Consider the following 12,589-nt stretch of genomic DNA (forward strand, 5'->3'; position numbering starts at 1 on the left):
GGCGATCCTTTTGGGAAACGAGATCGACATGACTGGCCAACCAACAGCTTCGCGACACGTGGCGTACGAAAAAGCGAAATTTTGTTAAAATCACGACAATGTCCTAGACGACCCTTTGAACAAAGGGGCAACTGATAGAGAAGTGGAAAACAATCCATCTCCAGATCGTCCAAATGGATCGTCCAGAGCATACAGCGCAGGTTGATCCAGGGGTTTATCCAGAAGAAGGAGAAACGTTCAAGAATAATAGCACCACTCCATAAGTTTAAGTCTCCCATGAAGGACAGGATCGTCCATGAGTATCGTCCATGAGGTTCGTCCATGAGAAATCGTTAAATATCCTTGGACGACTAAACCACCCTACACCAGACGGACGAAACCTCAACACTTAAACTTTCGGCAACCCTCAACTATCTCAACAAACCCTTCGAATAAGTTAACTTCCATTAGCAATTACCATTTTATATCCGTTGAGGTAGTTAACTCCGGAGTTGTTGGTTTCCACAAATCCTGGGGAGGTTATTGGACAAATAACCGCCCCAGGCTCCCTATATAAGGGACCGGTCTGAACCCGACAGAGGTAAGATTTTCTCTCAGACACATTTCCAAAACACTTGGAACTTCTTTCTCTACGAGTCTAACTTCTCCATCGGAGGGGGTTCAACCTGTCTTCTCCGGTCTCCTCTTTGATCGCATTTTCTTCCTTGCAGGCCATCAATCGTTTGAACAGCCCACCGAAGCCAGGCCATTCCACCTTACTGATTCGAAGCAATATCAGAATGTACCTGTCTTTTCTGAAACACTCAACAAACACATCACCGCATGTGTGGAAAGAAAGACTTATAAACAATAATATGAAACAGAATATAAAAAACAAAAGTAAATTCTAACTCTCCCCCTAAGTTAGATACATCAAAAAAAATTTATATTCTCCCCCTTTCAAAAAATAATTTCAACTCCCCCTAAACAAAACAAACAGGATTCCCACAGATTCTCATCTAAATCTCTCTTCCCCTTTTTGTCACGTATTGACAAAAACAACCCAATCAGAAGGTCGACAGAAAACATACGCAACAGAGAATAAGAGAAAATAGAGAAATAAAGGAACACAAAATAGTTCAACTCTATAAAAATTAGAGGCAACTCCCCCTATGAAGAGCAACAATTCCCCCTATGAACAACAAAGATTAAAGACAAGCTTCTCCCCCTATAAAAATAGGAAAAACAAAACAAGTTTTGGGAAAAATAGTTTAGAGGAAAATTTAGGAGGTAGGGATAAAAAAAAACGCACAAACCAAACTTAAAAGCTAAGTTGAGGATACACATGAAGAAAAATATTCTCTCTTTCAATAAATGCAAACATGACACTATGTGACCCATAAACAGTTGCATGAGTAGAGAAAATATTTGCACATTGATTATCCATCATATCTCTTAAGAAAAATATTTTCTGCAGTTCACACATAAAAAATAGCATATACTAAAATGTACAAAAGACTTAAAAATTAATTAATCAATTTGTAAATCATGTTGAGTACCCAAATTAGCAAAGTGTATGCATGTTATGTGTAAAAACAATGAGAAAAATGACTGCAAAACTGCAAGATGGATACAAAAAATTAATGCAATGCATGTGAATCCTAAACATAAATGATGCATGAAAAGAGATTTGGTCAAAAACTTAAAAACTGAAAATTTTTCAGTTTCGATCGATCAAGCATCGATTGAATGCCAATCGAGTCAAGCAGATTCAAACCAAAATTTTTAATCGCAATTTCGATCGGTCGAGAGACAGATTCGATCGATCGAAAATCTGGAAAAATCAAAATTTTGAAAAACAGAGCAATTTAATGCAGAAACTTCTCAAAACACAATATTTCATGAATGAAATGCATGAGTATGAGATTAAACGTTTTTGAAAACACTTGAATTCAACCTAGATCTTCCAAAAACAAGTTTTTCAACCAATTTGTCTCCAAAACTCAAACATTAAAGGCATTTTGCATCAAAATCCAGGAGCATGTAATCTTGGATGGCTACAACAAGATCACACACAATATAACGTACCAAGTTTAGCAAAGAGTAACTTGTGTAGTGTATGCAACTAGCAAAAACTTGAAAAACATGTGAGGTGATATGTAAATAGAAATCAATTACAATTTCTACAAAATTCATCACATAGAATTGTGTAGTATATGCAACTAGCAAAAACTTGAAAAACATGTGAGGTGATATGTAAATAGAAATCAATTACAATTTCTACAAAATTCATCACATAGAATTTGAAAGAGACTATCACCAAAAGAGTTACATCATATAACTCCCACATCTCCTAGAAAACAAGCTTGCAATCATGTAAGTTTCTTGATTTGCCTCATAATATACACACTAATTTTATTTAAGCAATAACTTATTAAAATAGCGAGGATAATGTACACACCAATTTTATTTTATTGATTTAACATTAAGTCCAATAATGTACACACCAATTTTAACATTTAAACCGAGATCTCACCTTATATTCTTTTTGTGCATGTGCTACACTTTCTCGAGTACAAAATCTTACGATATACACTAAGGTGTTCATGATTGGCTAATAAACAGTGGTGAGATGGTTATTTATGCCTTTCTCAAAAGGTTCAAGTCCAACAATTAAAGACATGTGACTTCAAGATCAAGACAAAGTGATCAAAAACTATAAACATCTCCCACACAACATGCACTACAAAGCCCAAACTAGTAAAGTGCAATAAAAGAAGCTCATCCAAGCTAAACAAAGTACATAAACATGTTATGTAAAGATAATATGGTCAATCCTTGATTTTAAATCCAAGATGTGAAATACAAAACACAAAAATCTTTTTGGTTTAAAAAAAATTTATGACAAAAAACAAAAAACACACATTCTGCTAAATGAACAATGCAAATGCAATGCATAATAGTGCTTAACTAAGTTATAAAGGGTATACAAACAAGAAACATCAATTTCTTAATTAACCCATGAGTACATGTACAAACTAGTACATACTCATACAAAATCAAAAATAACTTAGCACATATATAACACATTCTATTCAAGTTTCTCCACAATTTCAAGCATGTTCTAAATCCAGAGAAAGATATCATAATTCACGTAATCCTCAAGAAAAATAAAACAACCAAAAACAGAAACAAAACATATCCACAAATAATTGAAAGAATTAAATCAAGGACAAGTTAGCAACACTTGCCTTAGAGAATCTTTTCTCACCCATCTAGCACGAGTCTTCGACTTTGTAGGTGAAAATTCATGTGAAGCAGAGTGTATTTGAGGGATTACACCAATCTTCTGAGAAAGACTGAAATCCTGCAAATTCCTTTCACAAGCCAACAAGCTTATATTTTTCAAAACAATATGAAATAATTTATATGGACTTATGGCAGGAGAAATATCATCACATATCCTAGATTGAAACACAGAATGCTTAAATTTCAATTTATGACAATTAGGACGAATGTGACCGGAGACACCACAAAAGTGACAAACATGAACAAATTTAGGAACATTAGTATTCCTAACAACAAATTTAGTCTCAGATTTTGGTTTTTGTCTCAACAAAGAACAATTTGGTCTAATATGACCAACAACACCACAAAGGTGACAGGTAGGCACAAAAACAGATTTATTATGCTCTCTAACCGTAGGTTTAGACTTAGGTTTAGAAACTTTAGCGTCTACATCAGAACTTTTACCTTTGTCTAACCTAGCAAAATAAGCATTTTCTTTATTATTCCTCTTGAAATGAGGGATATAAACTTTCTCAGTTTTAGGCTTAAGAGATACAGAAACACTTCTGTTATCAACAGCATGCTTGGTACTAGTCAAATTTTCAATTTTAGCTTTAGATACAACTAACTCTTGTTCCAAGCTTTTCATCTTCTCATCTTGAGAGGAAATTTGATTTCTCAAAAATTCATTCTTTTTACTAGATTTATCTAATCTAACAACCAATTCCTCTTTTTCAAGATTAGCCAATTTTAACTTTTCCTTGAATTTCTTAGCAATTTTCATAGATTTCAATAATTCCTTACAAAGAGTTTCACAAGTATGAATAAAATCAACAAAGGCATGAGTAGAAACATGATCAAAAAGACACTTCAAACTATCCATGACAACAGGGGTCAAGGATCAGCTCTTAGATCAAAAAATCTAAAACAAAAGAGCTACTTGCTCTGATACCACTTATTAGTTTTTAAACCCCTTAAAACACAATTGGATTAACCTAGTTAATTAGCCAAGTGATTACTTAGTCCAAATTTCAGATCTAGGTTAACACAATCATATAATCATATCATGCAAAGCAGTGGAAATATAAATAACACGATGATATGATGACTCAGGAAAACCAAACATAAAAAACCTGGGGAGGATTTAATCTAGCTATCCTCAAAGTAAAAAGCAAATCCACTAGAAAAAATCGAAGTTTTACAATAGCGACTTAGACCACTAACATCCTATTGCTACCCATCAATAAAAACTTACTGACACGACCACATGCAAGCTCCAAGACCATGGACTCCTTCTTTCTTTGGCCTTTGCAAAACACAAACACTCATGTTTGTGACTTTGAGATCCCACTCAAAGGTTTAGTAGCACAAACTCTCCTGTTTGTGACTCCAAGACCACCCTTGAAGGTTTAGATTATTAGCACCTTTGATGACTAGAGAAGGCAGCAACTTCTACAATACCAAATTTTGAGATTCTTCAAGTAATAACACCGGTAGAAGATATGAGAGAGCTTTTTAGGAACAAAACCCTAAATACAAAAGAGGCACTCTCTTTTCTCTCTAAAAAGCCTTATAAAAACGTGTTTAGGGTTTCCTTTATATACTAGGAGAAGTAGATCTGAAACCCTAATCCTTAATAAGCTTGAACTGCTGTTTGGGCTTAATTAAAATTCTGCAGATACGACTTTCGATCAATCGAGCCTGTCTTTCGATTGATCGAACCAGACAGATTATGAAATCTTCTTCCTGCAGCTTATATGTTCTTGAATCTTGACTTAAATTACCTTGAGCATTGTCTAATAATACCTATAGATTCTAAGATCTATATCTAGACAAGTTTGTGTTCACGATTTGCTAATTGCTCTAAACTTTTAGAACCTAACAGTATTATTGTTATATTTTTTGTACTTATCTAGCGTCTAATTCATTATTGATTAAAGGTGATTGATTATCAATTAAATGTAGGATAAAAATCAAATCTGTAAGGACCCGATTTGAGGCACCTAAGCCCTAAAGATAGGTGGACTCAAGCTCAAAACAATAAATTTGTAGAGAGTTGATTGGAAAACTGGGCTTTAATGAGTTGGACAACCAGTATAATGGATTCAGAAGACAAGAAAAGGAAGATAAACTAATCTGAGCTAAAGAAAATCATCATTGGCACAGTCCAAGGAGATCAATCCTTCAATATATTTCTTTCAAGTGTGATTACAAAGTCAGTTCTAGGTGGCTACAGTGTTTTTCTCTTGATTTCTCTCCCTCTTTCTCCATGGAGGGTCTCTTACATTATATAGTTCTCTTTGAACGATCTTGACTCTACACTTGTTAATCATCTAAGCCACTACTTGAGTGCTTGTCCCATCAGACACCCTCCTAGGCCCTCTGTAAGTTGGGGTAGCCAAGGCAGCATTGTTCAAGGGTCTTCTCCACATTAATGCAGCCAGAAAGTTAGTTGCAGAGCATTTAATGCGGTGACAACAGCCTTTCCTTAGATATTTCTGGGCTTCCATCCCTCCTATACGTTCATAATGCACGTCCTTATCAGTGGAATTTCCTAGAAGGTCACCTTAAATGATAGGATATACATTTGATCTATACTTTGTTTATCTGAGAAGATACTCCTCCTCGACTCATCTTCTTCGACCTTTGCATTTACAACCTACTCATGGGACTCTAAGCTTAAAATCTTCACCACTGTTTACTCGTCCTCAGACCAACCACGTCCTCAAACAGGGTCCAAGGCCCAATATACAATTTTAAGCCCTTATCCCTACAATAGCCCCTTAAAACTCCGGTTTTTTTTCCTCCTATCCGAGGAGAAAAAATGGGGTTTTGATTTTCAAGAGTTAAGACTGTTTATTTATTTGATTGGCACACATGAGAACACCGTTTTGCGTGCCTTATAACTGTTCCTAACGCTTCAGAACCTAATGCATCATTAATTGTTCCAGGCGGTGCTTTGTTCCCCGCATCCTACTGTAAGATGTAGATCTACGGTAGGCATTTTTTCTAGAATTTTGAGCGGGATTACTCTCACTCAATTCCACCCTCTATATAAAGCGCCTGGAGGGTTTATTTTCTCCTTATTTTACAAATCTTCGAGCTCTCAAGAAATTTATAACTCCTAAACCTTCAAAGCTTCCCAAATTTCCAAAGTATCTAAGTCTTTTTCTCTGGAAAATTCAAACCCTTAAGAAGTACCAGAATTAACTAACGTACTCATTCTCGTAAGTTTCCTCTTTTCTAGGTTATTTTCTTCTTGACCGGTCTCCTCGGCCTTCTATTCTTTGTTTCTTTCCTTTGAAAATTTCTTTCGCATCCCTTTAGTTCACCTAGATGGGTAGGTTCAAGCACCTTGTAGATTCTTCGGCCGATATGGAGGGCTTCAGGGCTAAGTACCACATTCCGCAAGGAGTAGCCCTATAGTATTGTCCCTTAGACCGGATAGACTTTGATAGGAGAGAAGGAGAGGTTGTCATTCCTATGATCGCTTTTATAGAAGGAGGAATGACACTTCCCATGGGTAAGGTGAGTCGAAACTACCTAATTAACCATAGGTTGTGTCCCCACCAGTGCGCTTCCAACCTGTTTAGAATTTTAGGTTGCGTTGATGCTCTTAATGAGCATATGAGTTTAGGACTCACCTGGCATGATGTTGTCCACATGTACGAGTGTCACTCACTTGCTAACTCGGGGTATTACCTCAAATCTAGATCGCCCGTTGTTAGACTCATCTCGTGCCTCCCCAAATCCAATAAGGGTATGAAGGATGATAACGCCTTAAAATGTACTTGTTATATATTTATATGGGCATTATCTCCTTATTATTATGCTTAATTTGTATAATTAAGCCATGATTTACATTAGTCCCTATTATTTATCTTTACATAATTTCTTGAATAAAATGCTATTCATTGTGTGTAATTTTCTACTTTCAGGAAATTATGTGAGAAAGATGAGTTTACAGGAATTTGTGAGAGAATGGAGGCCAAACTAGAATTAAAGTGGAGCTAAAGGACCATGCTTAAATGTCTAAGGAGGTGCAGCTGTAGTGCTTGGATCGTCTACCATGATTGGAAGCTTCAAATAAGGAAAGAAATCAAAGAAGCAAAATCTGAAAAGGAAAAATCTGATTTGAGCACTGATCAGTATTTTGGGCATATCTCTCTCCTCAAAAATCCAATTGACACAAAACCAGATGGATTGGAACCGTGGCTTAAATATCTACAACTTTCCAGTTTTGAGTTTTTCGAAATTCTCAATTTTTGAAGGCCGAAATTAACTCACAAGTTATCGCTGTAAACCTGGACGGAAATTAAAATAGTACATGTTTTTATTTTCTTTGGACACTTAGACATTAGGGTTTTGAAGGGAGGTCAGCAGAACGAATTTTGGAGAGAAAATCTTGTATTTTTCTTTCTCTAATGGCAGCCTAAACTCTTTGCTAGGGCTAGAGGTTATGTTTCTTCTATACAGTATGAATATTCAATGTGATTCTTTCTAGGATTTTATCAATAACATATTTGATTGTTCAATTAGATTTCTTTTGATGTATTAGTTCTTCCATACTTTCAATAAGTTCAATCATGTTTTTCTTATAATTTAGATGAATTTCTAATAGTTTCAAATAGAAATCAGGTTTTAAAGTGAATGAGTTTTTCTGAAAACTGTTCTAACCGCATTATAAATCGAGATTATCATGCGTTCTTGAATTGTCTCAGTTCAACTGAATCATAAGTTTTTAATTGTATAAGAACAATCAATTATGAAATAGATATTTTCTTAGATCACAAAGAATTTCATATCGATATAGGGAAACACCCCGATGCCCTAGTATTTACATTATTGATTTAAATCAATTTTTATTATTATTCTTGTTAACAATCACTAAGCAAAAGTATTTTCCTTCTTCATCCAAATTTTTATTTAATTATATTGTCTTTGAATTTACCCTGTTCCTTGTTGTTCGGCCTTGGTACTCCGAGAATTATATTGCTACGATCTCCTGCACTTGGGAGTGAGCAAGCAAAGGACAACTTCCTGATAGCCTCAGGGGCATGGCATGATGATCTTCACTGCCCAATCCGAGAGAGAGAGCCAGGTGGGATACCCTAGGATTAGGTCCCTTAGTATGAAATTTAGATCTTTTAGCCTTACTATTCTTTATATATATATATATATTATGTTCTCTTTTGATGATGGATTTTAGTAGTCTAACCATTATCTACTCCTCGACTATTTTTGCAGATAAAGGGCACGTAGCGCCCCGCCTCAGCTTAGTCAACATCAACGACCTCAACAGAGTCCTCAAATCTGAGGTGTTCGTAAGTGAGGATAGGTAGCTGAGGGCAGTGCACTTGATTTTGGACTTCCAACCCATCTTGGACATTTTCCAGGAAGTGGGTCATGCAATCAGCATAGGCGACCCTAAACTCCGTAGAATAGACGTCTCCATTCCCGGATTTCTAGCCTGAGAGGACATCATGCCTGCTGGGATTCCTCTTGTCCCCACTCTCCCTGAAGTAGCACCTCCAAGGGAAGGAACTGCCTCTTTGCGCCTATCACTTAAGGAGGAAATTGACAAGTTTTACCTTGAAGAAGAGAAGGAGGACCAAAGGCCCAAATAATTCCCATATCGGACGCTGAGGACAAACCTGACAAGCTCTCAGGTGTTCATGCCCCAATCCTTGTGGTAGCTCGTCCGGATAGCTCATCTAAGGAAGAGGAGGAAGAAATGGCTTTGAACCAGAGGAAAGGTCCAAGGTACCTTATGGCTGGGAAGAACAAGGGGTCCATATTGAAGGAAGTTCCCAAGTCCCATATTCCTCCCAATCTTCCCCCTCCTCCCCCTCCTCCCACAACTGACCTCAGCCTGCTCCCTATTCCTAATCTTAAGAAAAAGAGAAAAGATCAGGAGTTAGAAGAAGGGGAGCTGGTCTCTCAGAAGGGGGCTAAACAGCAAAAAACTGCCGAGGGCCCCAAAGACAGACAGGCCACCTCCATGGATAGTATGGAGGAGCCTAGTGGGGCCGAGGTGCGCATTGAACAATGCACATGATTTCCTCAGCTAGAGGTGGATGGCGCTGCCATCCTCTGGAACTCCTCCATCAGGGAGTTCCAGAGAGGGCATTCTGCCCACATTACTGAGGCCTTGGAGCCTAAGGACATGGATGCTTTGAGGCGCGTGAGGCAGTCAGACCTCTTCTTGTCCTTAAAAATAGACATTGCCATGGTAAGTTCATAACCACATCTTTTAATTAAGTATTAATATGCCTTCTTCTTCTTTTTCTTTTTTCTTTTTTCATATGACCGCTTTATCATCTTTGCGCAAATTACCCAGGAGGTCTTTATGGCTGAGGAATGGGTCAAGGAGGCCCAAAATGATGCTAAGAAAGAGGCCCACCTCCGCGTCTAGGCTAAAAAGTCCTTGGGGGCCGCAAAGCAAGAGTGCAAGGAGCTGGCCTTTAAATTGACTGTTGAGGAGAGGGAAAGGAGTGCTGAGGCCGGACTAAAAAACGCCCAGGATCAAGCTGAAAACCAACGCAAGCTGCTCTATCAAACTGAGTTAGAGTTTGTAACCCAAAGGCAGCTGGTCCTGGAGCTAAAGGCAAACTTATAAAAGGCCAAGGAAGTAGCTCAAGTAGATAAAGAAGCAGCAGAGCATCAAAGCAAGCGTCCTACCTCCTCGGCATCGAGGAAACTAAGATTAGGCTAACTAAGGAGCTGGCCAAGGTATGCAGGGATTACTGTCAGGTAACATGGAAGGAGGCCCTCAACCTTACAGGAGTCCCTGCAAACTCGAAGTGGAGGCACCCAAAGATTCGTGAAGTCCCAACTGCCATCCCACCTCCCTCTGCCCTTACTCCAAAGTCTTCAGGGTAGCCTTTGACTGCTCAGGCTACTCTCCCCCTCCCTGAGGCTTCAAAAGGATTCAGCCAAGCTAGTGATCAAGGCCAAAGGGTTGAGGTGGCCAAAGACAAAGGCAAGGGTAAGGAGACCAAGCCCCCCTCAAAGGCCGAGGTTGCTGCCAAGGCTAAGGAAGCTACAATTAAGGCAAAGGAGACCGACACCAAAACCAAAGAGATTGATCCTAAGGCCAAAGACATTTCTGCCTCCCAGCCAAGCCAGAAAGAAGACCCTCCTCTTCCAAAGGCCAAGACTTAGTAATTAGGATTTTCTTTTGTAGTTTTCTTTGTATATTTTCTTTTTTGTAGTGACATTCTGCCGTTAAGCATAATGTACTTCCTCTTTTATTCAATGAAAATACTTTTCTTTTTATTCTATGTGCCTTTACTTTATATGTCTTTAACTTTAAGTGCTTTTAATTTTAATGTTGCAGACAACAGTGAACTACTGCTATTCTTTTAATAAAAGCAAATAGTAATACATTATTAATAACTTAAATAAATTGGACAAGTATCAGCAATAAAGAGAATTATCACATACTTATACTGAAAATTGAACCTTCTACAGGGAAGGCAGAATCTTATAGAGATGAATAACATACCTTATAAGAAATAAACAAGGGAGGCAACTCTCATTCTGCTCAAGACTTAGATAAAAATCCAAGAACCTTAACTTACTTAAAGCCAGTGATCTGAGGAGTTGGGTATAACCTGGGATTTGTTTAACACTTAGGAAAATAAGTGGATGTCACTGAGTGTTAATTTACCCAAAGCATAAGGTCCGAGGAGCCAAGCATGACTAAGGTTCTGTTTAACATTTAGGAAAATATCATTAAGTATTAATTTATTCAAAGTATGTGGTCTGGGGAGTCAGACATGACTAAGGTTCTGTTTAACACTTAGAAAGATGTCATACAATGTTAATTTACCCAAAGCATGTGGTCTAGGGAGCCAGACATGACTAAAATTCTGTTTAATACTTAGAAAGATGTCATAGAGTGTTAATTTACCCAAAGCATGTGGTCCGAGGAGTCAGGCATGACTAAGGTTTTATTTAACACTTAGAAAGATGTCGTTAAGTATTAATTTACCCAAAGCATGTGGTTTGGGGAGCTAGACATGACTAAGGTGTTGTTTAATACTTAGAAAGATGTCATAGAGTGTTAATTTACCCAAAGCATGTGGTCCGAAGAGCCAGGCATGACTAAGGTTCTGTTTAACACTTAGAAGGATGTCATAGAATGTTAATTGGTATCAATTTATTGTAACAATTTCTTCATTATAAGTTATTGCAACAATTTTTTCTAAGCAATCGAAAATATAAGTTATTGCAACTTATTATTTTTGATGCAATAATTTAACACTTTTAAGTTACTATTGCAACAATTATAACTTGTAGATGCGATATTTTGTCTAATACTACTACACTTATTTTGTTGTATTAATACTTGAGGTAATAAACTCAATTTTTGTGCTTTGTTTATGGCTTGATTATTGTGTTTTTCCAAATGTACATATTTGATAATCAGCTATTTCTTGTATGGAATATATTCTCATTTATTGTTTGGATATAATCCAGCTATTGTGTGAGTTTTGTGGGGGTGTCAGTCCAAAATTCAAGAGGATTTGTAAAGAGGACCCCGTTCAGAATCATGTGCATTTGATTGAAAGGGTATGTTATATAAATCAATTTTAAACAAAATCGAACAGTAGATGTGGTTTTAACGTGTGTGTATATATATTTGATTCTTATTAATGTGATGTTATTAATTGTTTATAGTGTTCCAACTATGGAAAATGCACTGGTGTGGTTACCATTCTGAGACAGATAGGGGTGCCGCTAAAAAATGGTATTGAGACTGTTGTCATGGTTCTTGAAATCAAGGGGATGGTGCTCGTTGCTAATCAATTTGATAATGAATTTTCCTGAACATGTAAATCTCTATTGATTCTTCTAGACTAGCAAGCTTAACAAAGTTATTTAGTTTTCTTCATTGTCTGTTTTCAAGTTACTGGCATATCTTCAATTCCTTTCAAGATTGAACCAAGACAGCCAAAAGATGTGATGCAACAGCATGATGGTGAGGAAGGTGATGATGAGAATCTAAGCCAATAGGGGATGCATGGATACCATCTTTCTACATAGTATGAATGGGTAGGATTCACCGCATTTCTTGTAGTTACGAGAATGTGTAATATGTCTACCTTTTTCAGTCAATGTCCTTTCAATTGCTGTTCTACCACTTGATTGGTATACTGCATTATTATCTTTCTTTTTGTTCAAGTTTGTTTGAGTCTTTTACTATGTAGTGGAATTATTGTTCTACTACTTGATTAGTTTACTGAAATATTATATGTTGAAGTTTATATTAGTCTTTGACTATGAAGTAGTTGGGTTTTGCTAAATGAGTGGGTTT

This window comes from Quercus robur, chromosome 2 (genome assembly GCF_932294415.1).
Source record: "Quercus robur chromosome 2, dhQueRobu3.1, whole genome shotgun sequence".
In the NCBI taxonomy this organism is placed as follows: domain Eukaryota; kingdom Viridiplantae; phylum Streptophyta; class Magnoliopsida; order Fagales; family Fagaceae; genus Quercus; species Quercus robur.